Source organism: Canis lupus, chromosome 31 (assembly GCF_048164855.1).
Source record: "Canis lupus baileyi chromosome 31, mCanLup2.hap1, whole genome shotgun sequence".
NCBI classification, from domain to species: Eukaryota; Metazoa; Chordata; class Mammalia; order Carnivora; family Canidae; genus Canis; species Canis lupus.
This window is the reverse complement of record NC_132868.1, coordinates 42,540,124-42,557,635: the sequence shown is the minus strand read 5'-3', so window position 1 is coordinate 42,557,635 and position 17,512 is coordinate 42,540,124. Positions and strand designations below refer to the sequence as shown.

General features: G+C 51.7%; 1 long non-coding RNA gene across 5 annotated transcripts in view; it reads right to left on the bottom strand.

Moving 5' to 3' along the window:
• Positions 1-17,472, bottom strand: part of LOC140622342 (uncharacterized) — a 121,432-nt gene extending 103,960 nt beyond the window's left edge. For 2 of the 5 annotated variants that reach the window (XR_012022121.1, XR_012022122.1), the window contains exons 1-2: positions 17,266-17,467; positions 16,726-16,818 (exon numbers count right to left, since the gene is read on the bottom strand). This is a non-coding gene — a long non-coding RNA (uncharacterized lncRNA). Of the gene's footprint in view, positions 1-16,725; positions 16,819-17,265 lie in introns of all 5 variants that reach the window. The other 3 variants (XR_012022125.1, XR_012022124.1, XR_012022123.1) reach the window with 3 other exon arrangements.
• Between the last annotated feature and the right edge of the window lie 40 nt (positions 17,473-17,512).

Below are 17,512 nucleotides of genomic sequence, written 5' to 3'. Positions count from 1 at the left end.
TTTCTCCTGCCACCTTCCCACCACAGCTCTAATCACGGGCTGCCCCAGGGCCTCCCGTAGCTTCCCATACAACCCTGACGGCCACAGGTCCACTATTTTGTTTCTGGTCCTTCTGTCTGGATGGGGGAGCTGAGAAGTCACGGACCTCGGCCGCGTTATCCCTGTGCACTTAGAGCCTGGCACGGTGCCTGACACACAGGACCCCTCGGGGACATATTTGTCCAGTGGAGTGTGTGGCATTGCAAGGCAAGCCTTTCGGGGTCTCCTAGAACAGCTGTTCAGGCCTCTCCAGTTCTATGTTTGTACAGGAGGCCCTGCCGGGACTCGATCCACTGGTGGCTGAGCTCAAGCAAGGCCTGCTTGTGTCTGGAGGATGGCGGATTTGTGATCACCTACTGGCACGCCCTTACTAAGTCTCCAGGGTGACTAGTTAACCTCAGCTGTCCGGTGAGTCACTTAACTTCATAAAATCAGAGATAGAAATTGTGTGTGTGCGTGTGTCTATCATGAACCCTAAAAATAGGCCACGAATGGGCCTATACACAAAGTCTGACCAAACAGTCTATAAGTCCCAGAAAGGGTAATGGATATAATCCGACCCTACTCCTTTAGGGGCGGCCACGGCCTCCTCCTACTGGATAGCAGGGCCTCAGGCAGACGCTCCATCAAAGCGAAGGCGCGCCCTGGACCGCGGTGGGCCTCAGGCCGCCTTACGGATGTAACCTGAAGAAGCCCGTCGGTGAGTAGCGGTGCCGACGCTTGGCGAGACACCACGGCCTCTTCAGATGTCCCCCGTCATCGGGGACGTTCAGAGTTGCACAGGCAACGGCACGGTGGCAACAGAGGCCTAGAGCTAGACAGGTCAGTCAGCGCGGAACGCACCGACCGTTCCTGGAAGCTGCTTCCTCCTCAGTGAAATGTGCTGTCTACTGCCTCACGGTTCGGGCTTGTTCCGAGAATTAAAGAGATGGTCTTGGCCAGATAAGGGGTAAAGGTGTTCTAGTTCTTATAAGGCCCATCCTATCTGATTCCCATAGGACCCGTCACCCCGCTGACACGAAGCCCCCGAACCCTAGGCTCTGAAGTCGCCCATCACGGCCAGATTCTGCTCTCGTGGCATTTTCCGCAACGCCTCCCTCCACAGCCCGCAGGGAACGGTCCTGCCCAGGGGATCCTCCGCTGCCTCACAGCAGGTGGCTTCCTCAAGACAGCAGGAGGTGAGCAGGCTTCCATGAGCCCCCCCCCTCCGAATCTGGCTGGGTTCCACATTCAGCCTGGTGGTTCACGTCCTTTGAGCTGCCGGAGGAATTCCGAGTGTTAACAAGGAATTTTGCAATTCAGGGCAGGTAGATGCAGAAATTCCAGAAGCGCTTTCTTCAAGGTAGCACGAATGTGTATTTGTGCCCACAGGAGGGAGGGCACCCTGGAAAGCACCGTAGCAAAATTCTCTTCCCCCCTTGGAGCAGACCACACGACACCGCTGTCACCGCATCGCCTTCTAGTGCGTAGGCACGCGCCAGTGCGGAGCGAGTTAGCAGAGGCTCCAAATCACAGGCAAACTCTGCATCTTTTTCAATGTGAACAATGAGTTGATACGTATGAAGTCAGATAGGAGTGGGGGATGTTTATGTTATTCAATTAATTCACTTTACATAGGATTTAAAATCTTTCAAGAAAAAAATAAAAAATAAAAAAATAAAATAAAATCTTTCAAGAGACATTTGGGGGAACTTTTCAAGTTTTTATTCAACCCCAGGAGTGAACATCCAGTGTAATACTGGTTCCAGGCGCATAATACGGTGATTGAGCGGGTCCACGCAGCACCCGTGCTCATCACAGGTGCGCTCCTTCATCCCCATCACCTTCCCCACCCCACACCCCCTATCCCTCTCCCTTCTGCTATCAGTTTCTTCTCTATCACTAAGAGTCTTTCTTGATTTGCCTCTTTTTTCCCCTCAGGCTCATTAGTTTGCTTCTTCAATTCCTCTTGGAGTGAAATCATATGGTATTTGTCTTTCTCGGACTTATTTTGCCGAGCATAATACTCTCTAGCTCTGCCCACCTCATTGCAGATGGAAAGATTTCATTCTTTATGGCAAAATATTCTATAGTGTGTATGCGTAGATATATGTCTATGTCTACACACACTATAGAAAGTGCATACATGCTGTGTATACACACGTACTACAGCTTATCTATTCTCCTATCAGCGGGCACTTGGGCTCTTTCCCTAATTTGGCTCTTGTAGATAATGCTGCTCTAAACATAAGGTGCATGTGTCCCTTTGAACTAGTATTTTTATATCTTTGGGTAAATCCCCAGCAGTGCAATTGCTGGGTCGTAGGGCTATTTTTGACTCTCTGAGGGCCCTCCGCGTCTCCACAGGGGCTGCCCCGCCTGCATTCCCGCCCACGGGGCGAGGGGGCTCCCCTTCTCCACATCCTCCCAACACCTGTTATCTCATGTTTTTTACTTTAGCCATTCTGACAGGTGTGAGGGGCTATCTCACTGTGGTTCTCAGTTGTAGCTCCCTGATGATGAGTGATGTTGAGCATCTCTTCATGGGTCTGTTGGTCATCTTTTGGGGGGAAATGTCTATTAATGTCTTCTGCCCATTTAATTGGATTATTTGGTTTTTGGGTGTTGAGTTTTATAAGTTCCTTATATATTTTGGATACTAACCCTTTATCAAATATGTCACTTGCGAACGTGTTCTCCCATTCCCTAGGTTGCCTTTTAGTTTGGTCGATTGTTTCCTTCACTGTGCAGTAGCTTTTTATTTTGATGAGGTCCCAGGAAGTTCATTTTTGCTTTTGCTTCCTTTGCCTCAGGAGACCTATCCTAGTAAGTTGCTATGGGAGCAATTTTCGTATATTTGGTCTTCCATTTATTATTTTTTTCTTTAGTGGGCTTGAACCAGATCACGCACTGGATTTCAGTTTCACCGACTATTTTGCAATTCTAGAAGATTTGGGCTTTGTGTTTTTTTAATGTTTTTACAGTGTTTCATTTAGACTTGGGTTGGTGTTTTAGCTACACCCTTTGCACAATTTCATTCTCATGGTGGCCCTGAGGATAACAAAATGCATTTCTAATTTTTACAACCTAATTTAACATCTTATCACTACCAGTGAAATATAGAAACTTTATAACCGTACAGGTTCCTTTGCCTTCTCCCTTTTATGGTATAGCTGTCAAAATGCTTTATATCTCTATGCACTGACACCCCACTAAATGTATAAATTTTGCTCTCAATGGTCATAATTTTAAGAACTTAAAAGGAGAAATACAGCCCTTGATATTTACCATTTTTATCATACCTTAATTCCTAAAGCTTCAAGATTACCTTTCGTATCTTTTCTTTTCAGCCTAATTAACTGTTGGTATTTCTTTTGGAGCAGGTCTGCCGGTAACAATTTCTTAGTTTTGCCTTCCTTCCTAATCTATTTTATGGAATATATAATTCTCGGTTGACAGGTTTTTTTTTTTTTTCTCCTAGCACTTTAAACATAGTTGCCCTGTCTTCTAACCTCCACAATGTCAGAAATAGGCAGTAATACACATTCTCGTTCCCCCATATATAATGTGTCATTTCAAGATTTTCTCCTTCTTCATTTTTGGTTTTTAGCAATTTAATTTTGAGGTGTCTGGGTTAAGTTTTGAGTTTATCTTGGTTGGGTTTTGCGGAGCTTCTCAAATCTGTAAAGTTGTGTCTCATAAAGTTGGGGAGGTTTTCAGTCATTGTTTCTTCAAGTCTTGCTTTGTTTTGTTTTCCTACACCAGTCTCTTTTTTTCTTTCCTTCTGAAATTCAAATCACAAAAATGTTAGACACTTAGCTATTGTCTCTCACGTCCTTAAGGCTCCACTCCATCTATTTATTTTGCTCTGTTGTTCAGACTGACTGTCACTGATCTGTCTCTATTTTTACTAGCTCTTTCTTTGGTCATCTGCATTCTGCACTGAGCTATCCAGGGAATTTTCAAAATATTTTATTTTTTTTAGTCCTGAAATTTCTACTTGGTTCTGTTACATTTTCCTATTTCTCTATATAGAAATTCCACCTTTCCATTAAGTGTTTTTACCATGATACAGAACATAATAATAGCAAATTGATGTCCACACTGTGGGATTGTTGTGTGTCTTTTCTCCTTGAGAATTGGCCGCCTTTTCCTGATGGCTTCTGATTTGGGTATGTTATGTAACTTCGAATCGTATGGATGCTTCGAGTAACGTGAGACTTTAGGTCCCGCTGAAATCTTCTGGAGAATCTTAATTTTTGTTTTAGCAGTCAACCAATTGAATAAGGCCTTGAATGCAAGTCTGTTGCCCCTACCCAGGGCAAGGGCTCCACTACCAGTTCAGTTTTCAGAGGTTTTGCTACACTGCTCTGGGGGTGTCCCACCCACGCCTGCACAGGTCCAGCATGAGGCTGGAACTCGCTCTGGTTCAAGCACATAACCAGGAGCCTCTTTCTTCAACTCCTCCTCTGGCAAACCCCACACATCCTCCAGGCCCCTTTTTTCTAGCCTTTTCAAATTTTGACTCCCTTCCCTCATCTGCCAGCCCCTGCTAAATTTTTAGGGTACTCAGGTAAATGCCTTTTGTGGTTTGTGCAGAGTATTAGCTGTAATCAGTAAGGGAAGGAGGCTACTCCATCTTGGTGGGCAGCAGAATTCAACTACTTGGTTGTTTTTCAAGTCTTCCTGTATGTTTTTCATTTTGTCTTAGGCCTTCCTTCTAGGTTTGCTTTTTTTTTTAATCTAATTATTTGAAGCAAAATTATTTGGTTGTCTATCACATCCTTCTAAGATCAAGTTATTGTTTATAAAGGTGACCTCTTACCTTTTTCTCTCCTTAGAATTTTGTAGTGTGAGCTCATCTTCCATCAAAATCTTTTGGAATCCTTTGCAACCTGGCTGTGAATGTAATCCTTCACAGAGGCTTTGCATTTGCTTCTCCAAGGGTCCCTGGTAGCTCACTAGCCAGAGATCAGTTTAATGAAATTTCTCAGTATCATGATTTCTAGACCACACAGATGGTGTAACTTAGACTCAACACCTGTGGGTATATAATCAGATGTTAATTTGTCAAGGAGGTTTTTGTTTTTTGTTTGTTTTCCCAGCAAGAGCTCAGGCAAAAGACAATTTTTCTCACCATTTCCCCGGGCCAGTGAGCAATTTGTCTAGTTTCTTTTTCACAAGGGGTACAGCCAACTAACAGAGCAGAGCAGCAAACAAGTAGAGAATGGATCTGAAAGCAGTGAGTGAACAACACCTTCTCTAACCCAAAGCAGCTGGGGCCCAAGGAGGCCTCTTTATTCTTATAAGCACATCTCAGGAACTCAGCCTTTCTCACTGTCTTCGGGCATCTGCCACTACCGACCTGTCACCTGGAGCTCTTTCCCCTCATACCAGGCATGGGGTCAATTTCTTCCTGCCTAAACTGAAAGAGTAGATACCCATTATTTCAGGGCTATTGTGAACTCTGCTGCTCAGAGTCTCAATAGCCACCAAGTCCCCAAAGCAATATGGAAAAAGACAGACAGACTTGAACTGAAGGGAAACTGAATTTGTTTAGGTGGTCTCTGCTAACCCAGTGACGGGGACCACCCCAAGTTATAGTCTGGAGGGAAAAAAACATGCAAATCCAAATTATGGTGCACATTCATTTAAGATATCCCCGATGCATACAGATGTCATTGACCTTTAATCCCTGGTCAGACCATAACAGTTGCTTTGTAATTTCTTCCGACCCTCCGAAGACTGAGAGTCACTGCTGGGGGAAAAGGTTTCCATGCTCACTCACTATTTCTGCACATTCTGGAAGCAGAGATACTGACTGCCCTTTGTTCTGAACCGTCTTTTCAAGGATATTCATATAGCAAACAGCCTTGAAATACAGATCCTGTATCTCCCTCCAGGGCAAAGGGCAGATCTGCTTACAGTCTCAGACGACAGAGGTAGTGTTTCTCTGTGAAGCGAAGGGCAGGCATGCCCACCGTCCAGTATAATAAAGAAAAGGTCTCTCCGGGGCAAAGGTCAGGTGTGCTGGCTACACATACACAAAATTCAGGTCCCCTAGGTTCAGTTCAGGGTTTTTCTGTAACAAACTCACTGTGTCTGCAGGGATCAGCTGGGCTCTTCACGATGCCCTGTGAGAATTGGGGGTTGGGGACTGCTGTGAAAAACGCTGATTCTCTGGCTAATGCTCTTCCTTCGAGAAACGTACGGCCGAATGCCTCTGACTCAGGAGTCAGCTGCTCTCTAGCCCCTGTGTAACTGGCCGGCTCACCTCGTAAGTGGGGTAAAAATCTTAGCCCCAGAGTCCTAAGCAGTCGTGCAATGCCTCTCTGCGTCTTCCCAGCCTTCTCATTGTACTCATTTCTCCTCCGAGGGTGGTAGAGCCGCCGTGTGTTTGCAGAGCACCTGGGCATGTGCCAGTTTACCAGGCCCTCTCAGGTTCTATCCCTGAGCCCTGTTTCCTAACACGTTTACAGATGCCAGGACTGGTCACTGCCGTGTTTCATGCTCATGGTCATCCATAGTTCGCTTCGGTGTACACACAGCCCACACACCTCAACAGCTGCAAGCAGCAGCAAACACACGGTCAGTACATCCGTGGCCCCCCAGTGCCTCTACCCTACACCCACATAAATGCATTAACCAACCTCACTTGCAAGAGCCCCACATTAGGTCCATCCATAAAGTCTTTTGAATTTCTGAACCACAAGAGCTAAGCTTGGCTACCCCTGGGCTCCCTATTAGAAGCTCCCTTATTTCTGAGAAGAATCGTGTTCAACGTGAATCGGGAAGCGCTCTGTCCGACTACGCGTTAGAGGCCAGTAAACAGACGTTTGCTTCCTGTGTCAAAGGCTGAGAGGGAGCAGGGGCCACGTTTGAAGCATCACTGTGCCCCGACCAGTTGGCTGTACCTCTCCGACAGTCTGGTTACTGAGTTGTTAAGCTCTAGAATCGGCCCTTGATGGAGTCGGCTTGGTGTAGCAGCGCCCGTGAAATACATGAACGGAGTTACACACATTTCCTGGCTATCTTATCTTTCTTTTGTATTATGTGGCATCAAAATCTTGGCCAGTTGCTATGGATGCATAACAAATTACCCCCCAATTCAGCAGCGTAACCCGGCGATGAATCACGCTCACTAATACTATGGGTCAGAAATTTGGATGCAGCTCAGTGGGGACAGCTGGCCTCTGCTCTGGGATGTCTGAGGTCTCAGATGCCTCAAGGGCTAGGTGCCGGAATGATCTGAAAGCTTCTTCGCGCGTGTCTGGTGTTTGGTGGTGGCTGTGAGCAGGGGCCCGACAGCTGTCCGCGCTGACCACTCCATGTGGAGTTAGTTTGTGCTTCCTCACAGCGTGGTAGCTGAGCCCGGGGGGCCGGCGTCCCGAGGAAGGAACAGATGGAACCCGTCTCCTTCCTATGACCTTGCCCCGGAAGCCCCCTAGCACCACTTCTGGCCCATCCAGGGTATCAGGGGAGGCAAGTCTGCCCATATTCAGACAGAAGATAGACTTCGGCTTTTGGTGGGAGGATGTCAGTCGCAATTTAAGAAATGCATGTGGGATTGGGATATGTATACGGGTGTGACCATCTTTGGAAATACAATCTGCCACAGTATGTATTTGTGGTAAATTCTCACAATAATCCTACAAAACAGATGCTTTTGTATTCTTCATCTTGGGGATGGAAAATGGAAGTTGGGCAAGTAAAGCAACGTAGCCAAGACAGCACCGCCATCGGTGAGCCAGTGCCCACCCTTGACGCACGTGGTGCCCAGCGGCTCAGTTACAAGAACGACCGTTAGTAAACTCGCCCGCGTGGGAGCTTGGCTTAGACAAAGCGTCCTTCCTCCCGTAACGAGAGATCACTTCAGCCTCCACGTGAACTGCTTTCCCGGACTCTGCTACCGGGGTCTAGTGGATCTGGCCATCGTCTCCAAAGCATCAGTGTCTAGCATGTGGCACAGGCCTTAAGGACCTGCCCCCTACGTTTCCGCTTCCTCAACTGCTCCTGGGGTAGCGCGGACAGTGGGAGCGTGGGGGAACCGACGCAGCTCAGTGACAACACGAATGACTTTTGCAGGCAGAGAAACACGGCTTTAAATCTTGGCTCCAACCCTTCTTTTTTCTGATGCTGTGAACGAGTCACTCAGGTTTGCTCAGCTTCAGTTTCTCTACTACCGAGATGGGGACGGTGATGCACACCTGGGACCTAGTACACCTGAGAACAGCTCCTTCTGCAGCTGTTCTGCAACTTACACCAGCGCCTTCTTCTCAGATTTGTCCGCAGCCCTGCAGACTCTCCTGACCTGGCAGGCACACTCCTGCCGTCCCTCGCATCTGTGACTTTGTGTCCCACGCAGCCTCTCTCAGCCCTCGCCTGTCCTTTGTCCTTTGCTTGCATAAGTCATGGCACATCTGGGCGGGAACCAGCTTCAGTTAGCCGCTTTCTCTAAAGGCGCCTGGCACCCTGCTTTGTCCACTCTGGGCACCTGAGTTCTACTGTCTAGGTCCCTCCTAGTGAAGCAGACATACGTCACGCTATAGGGCGGGGTCTCTGCACATGTCGTAAGGGGGAAAATTCCTTGAGAAGGATTCACATCGCACGTGGAAAAGCAAACCACATACCATTCACACGCCAGTAGCGTGGATGGACTCAGAGAGGCGTGAACCTGCAAATGTCCCCCACGTGCGGCTGGCGCCCCTTTACAGCCCCCAAGCACTAAGCTCCCCTCTGCCGAGGGCCCACCGCCCCACCCCACCCCCGTCCTCCAGCCCTGGGGCCTCCCTGGCCCAAGGCCGAGTCCTGCCTCCGCACTCACCGCTCACCGTCTGGGCTGCAGGGCCCCCCGCCCCCAGCCGAGTTGAGGCCCCATGCCGGTCAGGTGAGCACCCCGAAGCTCAGCGTCCACCCAAACTCCTCACCCTCCCCTTTGTCAGGGGTCTGCTTGCTCCAGTAGGACCCGCCAGCTGCCATCTGTGGCTCCCGCTGCCACACGTGGCACCCTGTCCCCATGGCCTGTGCCCCCGGGAGGCGATGGGACGTGTCCGACAGCCCGGGCTTTGGTGAGAAGGGAGCTACTTCCAGTTTGGATCCTGCAAGCAAAGCTTCCCTTGTTGCCCTGCGTGTCCACGGCCAGCTTCCCTCCCCGAGGCAGCTACTCCGAGGGCTGGGCAGGGCACCGCTTATCCCCTGGGCTCCCGGGCCGCACGGCCCGCACCCTGCGTCCTGTCCTCCACCAGGTGCGCCTGCCCCCCTCCAGCTCCGCGTCTGTGGGGTCCCTCACTGCCCACCCTGGACGAGCTCAGGGTTTGGGCAGGAGCACCCTGGATTTGGAGGGCCGCTAGAAGAGCATCTTTGCAACAACCCTTCCCTTGCTCGTAGGACTATCTGGGTCCCAACTAGGGCGAGTAGTTCTTACACCCCGAGCCCGGGCCGCCGGTCACCACAGGAAGTCATCTGCAGCTGTGAAAACCGATGCATGTAATGAGGATAGTATTTTTGGCATTTTTAATAGATATATTTTCATTTTCCCCTTAAATTATGCTCCTTCACAGCCTCGGGCTCCCAGCTTAGCCAAAAGGCACACTGCTGCAACGAATACGAGGCCATTGATCATTTTTGAGTCATAAATCTGACTTTTACAAATCCACAGCAATATAACATCAGGAAAGCCGAGCTGTGGGGAGAGGAGAAAGGCCCCCCGGGCTGTCTTAGGCTCGTGTAACCCAGTCGGGGCCAGCGCTGGCTGACCAGGGGTCCCGCTGCGTGCCCGGGCACAGAACCCAGGACGCGGCCCGGGAGGCGGCCTCGGCGTGAATGAGCAGCACGGCCTTCCTCCCGCCGGGCCCTGCCCCCACCCTGGGACGGGGTTCACCACCTGGTACTCAGAGCAAGCTGCTCCGGGGCGCTGCCGCCCGGGGGAGGAGGGAGGCCAGAGGAGACCCCACCCAGCCCCCAGGCTCCCTCAGCCATCAGGGGAGGCCAGAAGTACGCAGAAATTCCTACAGGCTCTGAGAAAGGAGGCGGCCTACACCCGATGGGACTGCGTAGACAGCTGGCCAGGGCGTCCCTGTGGGGCACACGGGGGCCTGCTGGGCTAGAGGGTCGGGGGCGGGGGACAGGCCCCAGGAGCGAAAGCGACACCAAGTCAGCCCACCCGAACCGAGAGGCGATGGAGCACCAGCTCCAGACTCGCCGCCCCAGCTACGGAGCAGCAGGCAAGCGTCCCCGGGCCAGCGGGCCTCCCCGCAGACGTGGGGGACGTGGGCCTGGGGTGCCTCTCCTCCACCGCCACGAGGCAGGAGCCTTCCTCTCGCCACGTACAGAGGATCCACCTCAGAAGGCAGAGAAGGAAGTCTGAAGTTCTGAGTGATAGTCCAGAAGGTACGTTACCCACATCAGCTGAATTAGGCTAACTTGGGTGTTTTTTCCCTCTCCTTGTGGTAGACGTTTTCTAAGGTGGCTCCCAGGGACCCGTCCCTCCTGGTACCCATGCCCTCGTGGGATCCACGCCCCCCGGGGAGGGTTTGGGCCGCGTGGCTTACTTCGAGCACATTGAATACAGCAAAACTGTTGGCCTGGGACTTCCCAGGTGAGGTCTGAACGAGGTTCTGGCCCTCAATCGCTCCCTCTTCTCTCGCCTCTGTGGCTCCGACGCGAGAAGCTACGGTGCCGTAAGCGGCCAAATGGAGAGGTCTGGGTGGAGGGACTGGAGGAGGCTCCGGCCCAGGCCCAGGGAAGAACGGAGGCCCTATGCCCAACAGTTCGAAAGCACGAGGTCCTACCACGTGACATGGAGAAGTTTGGGACATTGTCCCTCATCCTAGGCTTCTGCTGAAACCCAGTCAAAGTAACCAATTCATCCCAGTTTCCCCAGGACTTCCCCAGGGTTAGCACCGAAAGCCCCACATCCCAGAAAACTGCTCCATTCTGAGCAACCCGGAATAATTGGTGGCCCTAGATGCAGCCCCAGAGGCATCTCGAATGCAGCCTTTGGAGGACCCGGGGCCAGAGGACCAACCACAGCTGCACCTGGATCCCTGACCTGGAACTCACAAGCTATTACATGTTAGCTGCTTTTTAAAAACATTTTATTTATTCATTTGAGAGAAAGAGCATGAGTGGGGAGGGGAGAGGCTGAGGGAGAGAGAGAGAAGCAGGGAGCCCGACGGGGGGCTCGATCCCAGGACCCCGAGATCACGACCTGAGCCAAAGGCAGACCCTCAACTGCCTGAGTCGCCCAGGCGCCTCTACTGTTGTTTTAAGCTGCTAAACTTTAAGGTGATTTGTTATGCAGCAACTGAGACCTAATATGTTCCCCGTCACCCAGACGATAACAAGTCCAAGGGAAAGGTCGGGTCAGCTGCAGGACTCTGCAAGTCGGCAGGCATGTGACGGAGCCGGTGAGCTCTCGTGGGCCTGCCGCGCTTCTGAACAATGCAGCTGAAGAGCCGTTTCCAGAAGGGATGAAGAATGAGGTGTGCCCCTATCTCCAGGAAGTTTAAAAGCGTATCGAGAAACCCAGACATAATCACCCGACAGGGATCCGAATGGCGATCACAAACTTAATATCCCTTCTGAGAAAGCCAGACGCAGAGACATGAACTTCCCAGGGCCTGCAGTGACTCTGTCCTATAGGGAGGAGCGGAACCGGGGTTTCCCCCTATCTCGGGGGCACAGAGGTCATCAAGCCAATACAGATGGAGTGGGAACACCCCAAATGTCCTGCTGTCGCAGGAAAGGAGGCTTCGTGTGGCCGGTCTACGCGGAGGTCATACGGCGCCGAGCGGCACTTCGGGGCTAGTTCGTGCTCCTGAGGCCTACAATATCATACGTAAAGGCCCGGAATGCTGTCGGTGGTTATGGCTCCAGAGATCACAGGCGGTGGGTGAAAGATGGATTGCAGGCGTGGAGAAACAGGCCACGAGGGCCCACACAAATGCTCTCGCCTTCACCGAGATAAAAATAACAACAGCCATAAACATACGGCTGAGGAAGACTTGCGGGCACTTTCGTTCCAGGATTCTTGTACTTCAACTCAAAGGTATTTAAGGCTAAAAGAATTATTATTCTCACTTAATACATGAGAAAAGTTGAAGACTTAAATGACTTTTCCAAGGTCGCAGACCAGGATTCACAGCCAGGTATCTCCCACTGGCAAGGGCTGCGCTCTTTCCTTCCCATCAGCGGGGAGAAAGTGGAAACATTCGTGAGATATCCAGTTTTCCACTTTCACTGGGAAATGATCTAGAAGGCACCATGGAAGCAGAGAGGATCTATAAAGTATATTTATGAGAACAGCAGAACAGTTAGGTGTCATTGTAGGGATTTTTTTCTTTTCCCTTAAGTCGTAGACCCCTGAAGCACTGCTCCAGCAATAGCAGCTGTTTAGGTCCAGGTGGAGAATAGGTTTTTGTTTGAGGTGTCTTAGGAATAGAAAGTCCGGGATTACTGAAAATAAATTATGTGAGACATTGGAAAAACACGTGGCAGACGTGCCTTTGGGCGAGCTCCTCGAGGAACGGTCAGGTTCAATTCAACTCAACAGACAGCGAGGGGGTCCTCCCTCGAGGCCAGGCAGCAGGAGCCCGGACCGCGCGCCCTAACCTGGTAGCCGACAGCCACACGCGGCTGGGTAACGTTCAATGAATTCAGAATCCAACTTCCAGTCACATTAGCCGCGTTCCAAGGCGCTCGGTACCCACGGGAGGCCAATGGCTGCTCATGGGATGTTCCCGTTCTCACCCAAAGTTCTCCTGAACGATGCCACTGGACTCCTCCGAAGAAATAACCAGTTGCCTCCCTCAAGTGGCTCACAGTCTCGTAGACAAAACACCCCCCTTCACAGTATAGGAGGGGAGGTCGGGCCGGGCTCCCCAACGGCGCCTCGCGAAAGCTAACGCGTAACCTCTGGAGTCAACAGAGCCACCCCCACCGGGCTCGGCCCCCCCATGCGGCCCATCCCCGTGGCCCACCGACGCAAGCTCCCCCTGGCCTCTGAAACATCTCTGGAGATCTAGAGCAAAGTTGTCCTGATAGGAAGGATCATGAAGGAGCAGGGAACCTTGGAAGTCAGGTATGCCATACCCACAAGTTTTTTTTTTTTAAGATTTTTTATTTATTTATTCATGAGCGACGCAGAGAGAGAGGCAGAGACACAGGCAGAGGGAGAAGCAGGCTCCATGCAGGGGGCCCGACGTGGGACTCGATCCCAGGACCCCGGGGTCCCGGCCTGAACCAGAGGCAGACGCTCGGCTGCTGAGCCCCCCGGGGGCCCCAAGGCCATACCCAGAATCTTATCAGGAAAGCTGAGGCTCCAGGGGAAGGGCGGCGCAGCTCACCAGAGCGAGTGCATCAGTTTTGACAGCCAGGACGCGGAGTTAATATTCATTTCCACACACACATGACAGAGCAGCCATCTCACCAGCAGAAAAACAGTCACCGATGTGGGCTCGCCGTGTCCCAAGCCCCCTGCAGCAGTGGCACCAGCTTCAACCCCCTTCCTGTAGGCAGGCCTATCCTTTCCGTGCTGCCGAAGTTTTAATCACGATTGCAACCCAATAAGCAGCTAGGTGACGCCTGGTCATTTCTCCTGGGAAACACGCCAGCAGAAGCCTAGACTGACTATAGAGCCCCATAAGACCAATTAATTCGATTGGGGAAATAAGGATCAGAGCCTATTGCCCCAAATATCATCCCTGATAAAAACCGCCCCTATGACCAAACCTGATTCACCCGGGTCATCCTGCCGTTATCTTATTCTTTAGGGTCTTAAGACCTCTCCAAACCTCAGTCACACATCTCCGGATGTAAAGAGCCGATCCGTAATGATCTATCAACACGGTGATAAAGATGAGATCAACCAGATTAAGAGTGGGATGCCAGGTAAACCCTACGGATTTGGCTCCTTCGGGTGAAAAAGAGCCCCGCAAGGGGAAATTCAGGGCCTGAGACTAAAACGCACCCTACAAGGCAGTTGTGTGTAGGGCTCGCCTCCTATCGAACGGCGAAAACAGGCTTTTAATAGGTCACCGGCTCTTTAAGTCACAGTGTAGAAAAGTCAGCCACTGAACTAGGTTATGGATCTGTGGGTACGGCACAGCGAAACATTTCATCAGGGACCAGAAAGCTTTCTGGAACAAATAAGCCAAATGAATGCCTAGGAGTGGAAATGTTAACCAGAGACGTAAGTTCAGAGTACAGCTTTGTCCAAATGAGTCGGGCTCCTGGCCCAACGCGCAAAGTCTGTGAAAGATAGAAGAATTATAACTGCTTTTCCTAAATGCCAGCAGTGGGTTTTTGCCATGTTAATTCAGATTTTCTGGGAGGAGATAGGAGAAATTAAGAAAGCAGAACAGAATGGTTTTAAAACCAATATTTCCTAGGTTACCGTGCTGGGATAGAATTGCGGTTTTTATTTTTCCTTTTGGCAGAGGAACGAGTAGCCATCCCTCAAGAGCGAGGCCTCCGACTTATTTCAATGACCTTATAGTCTGAGTATGATGGCACCGAAACTACACTGAGTTTACCAGCTAATATCTAATGAGTCATATTTTACTTGTGTGTTTTGGGACAATTTGTGAGCTCCTGCAGTTCACTCGGGCCACAAGACGTCCCTGAACGGACCACGCCTCCAGCGCCCGCACTGGCCGTCCCGCGCTCGCGGTGGAGAGGGCTTCCAGGAACCATTGCTGGGCAGAGTACTCTTTGCCAAACTGTTCATCACAATTATCCAGCAAGATGATAAAGACCTCCACGTATACATCATCCCTTATATAAGCTTTGGGAGAGAAGATAAATCGATCTCAACAGGCTTTGATTAAAACTGTTCTTAATAATAACCATCATATATGGAGACATTTGTCACACAAAGGGTTTCAAGTATATGTTTCTTCTGGATTCTATAAGGTAGGCACTGACTGTTATTTTCCCTACCTCATACGTAAGGTTTAGGCAGTTTTTAAAACTTGCTCGGAGTTATGGCATGGCGGGGCCTCCGGAAGAGACCTAGGAATGCCTCTGTTAAAACACGAAGCTGCAATGAAGCAGCTTTTGTTTGAACGGACCAGATAAAAAATTAACCGAGTCAAATAATTAGCAAACAGTACAAATTATCTTTTTTAAAAATGCTGAATAGTGAAGAGATCCTAAAGTCCTATTGAGACGGCAAAATAGAAAATCCAGACCGGAAGGCACAGGGAAGGCTTGTGGACGGTGCGCAGCGAGCTGGGCCTTGGGGTGGCTGGGATGGTACAGACGCAGGAGCGAAAGCGAGGCGAGCGGGGAGACGAGGGTATGAGGTGTGCGAGCAGGTGAAGAGGCCAGCCTGAGCACTCAGGACCGGGAGAAACAGTTGTCTTCTTCCCAGCTTATCCCCCCAAGTTCCAAGCTCTCAAGGAGCTCGAGACACGTGGATCCGTCCACGTGGTGCACCTAGGCAGACCTCGGAGGGACCCGGGCCGGAGCCTCCACCACCCAGCTACAGCGCCTCCCCTGAAGGCCAGCGGAACGCCCCGAAGGCCTGGGCTGCACGGTCGTCGGCAAGGCCCGGCCCGAGCATGGACGCACACGGCGCTAAGTATCAGGAGGATGAGCGGGGGTCAGCAGTGTGGCCCCCCGGGAACTCGCATCAACAGCACAGGAATGCACAACTACTTGTGGAATTTGGGGCCCGGAGGAGTGTAGCCATAGACACACCAAGTGTGGAGGGGCCACAGGGAGGAGCATCCAGCTCTCGGGGCAGCAGCAAGGACTTCTGAACGGGAACATCCGCTACGGGCCTGACGAGAGGAGTGACCCCCGACAGCTGGAGAGACAAGAGGGTTGTAGAAGGGTGAGGCTTGTGCTGGAAGGAAACGGGGCCCGACAGAGCGTGAGCTCAACTCCTGCAACTGGACGGGAGCTGAGGGGACAGCAGCAGTAGGAGGTCATCGGAGGGAAATAAAAGAAGGGATCTCAGCATAACCGAGGAGCCATGGAAGGGCTCAGAAATCCTAGTGAGGTCATTCGATGTCTGAGTTAAGATGAAAATCAGGGGGCACCTGGGGGCTTGGTGGTTGAGCGTCTGCCTTCAGCCCAGGGTGTGACCCTGGGGTCCCGGGATCGAGTCTTGCGTTGGGCTCCCTGCGTGGAGCCTGCTTCTCCCTCTGCAGGGAGTGTCTCTGCCTCTATGTGTGTCTCTCAGGAATAAATAAATAAAATCAAAAAAAAAAAAAAAGATGAAAATCAGCAAAGAACGTCTGTGTGGGGGATGGGCTGGAGGCTCCTTGGCTGTTCCAGGAGGGTGACGACGTAACCATCAGAGCCTGATGTTGAGAAAGCAACGATGGGGGCTCATGAGGTGCTCAGGTACGTCAGCCGTGCTTAATAACTGTAATAATGATGTAATGATAACTGTAATAATGACGATTTCTGACCTCTGTGACTTGGTGGATGGAGGGGGCGGTCACTGGAGGATGGGGACAGCAGGACCAAAAGCCATGTTCGGTGAGACCTGAACTGGAAGAACTGGTCATTCTGAACACAGGCTGGAAGAGCCTCAAAACGGGGTGATGGGATTTCCTAGAATGACTGTGTGGTCTGGTGTGGCAGGTGGCGTGGGGCAGTGACAGACCGGACCCCCACCCCCACCCCCACCCCCACCCCCCTCCTCGTCACCGGTTCAAAGTCACATCCTCAAGTGTCTGAACCCCGTTCACTCACCTGAGCTGTTCAACGACTTTGTGAGAGCAAATAGAGGCCTCGGTGCAGGTTCGAGCAAATCGGTGCTCTCCTTTCTCAGGGACACCCTTGTTCCTAGAGAATGGTTTTTTTTTTTTAATAAATTAACTCTAGTCCTTGGGTTACGTGCTGGGGGTGGGTTTGGGCCACTCGGAGTCATTATTTTCTCCAAGAGCATTCAGCTGATTTGTTGAAATGTTTAAAAATAAGTAAATAAGGGGCACCTGGGGGCTCAGTTGGCTGAGCCGACGCCCTAAAATAGGAGGGTGGGCCTGGGCGGGGTCAAGCACGCGGCTCTTGATTCCAGCTCAGGTCAGGATCTCAGGGTGTGGGGTCGAGCCGCGTCCGGCCCCGCTCACTGGGAAGCCGCTTCTCCCTGTCCCGGTCCCGGTCCCGGTCCCGGTCCCGTACATCCCCCATCGGTCCATCCGGGAGGCAAGGCCCGGAGACCCAAGAGACCACCGCAGCGCCCTCTCCTATGCCCGCCCTGCTCCTCTCTTGAGGTCGCTTCCAAACACCCACCTGCCGCCTTACGGGCGTCTGTTCTTCCGTGTATCTACCCTCGGGCCCCACGAAGCGAGTCCGCGCCCCCATCCCCGCCGCCCGGAGGACCCAGGTGGGCGGCCTCCCGCGCCAGGTCCTGCCCTCGGCGGCAGCTGCGGCCACAGGACGCTTGGCACGTGTGGCGCCCTCCCAGCCGGCTCCGAAGGTGCGGGGGGTGCTCGGGGGTGCTCGGGGGTGCTCGGGGGGTGCTCGGGGGGCGCGGGGG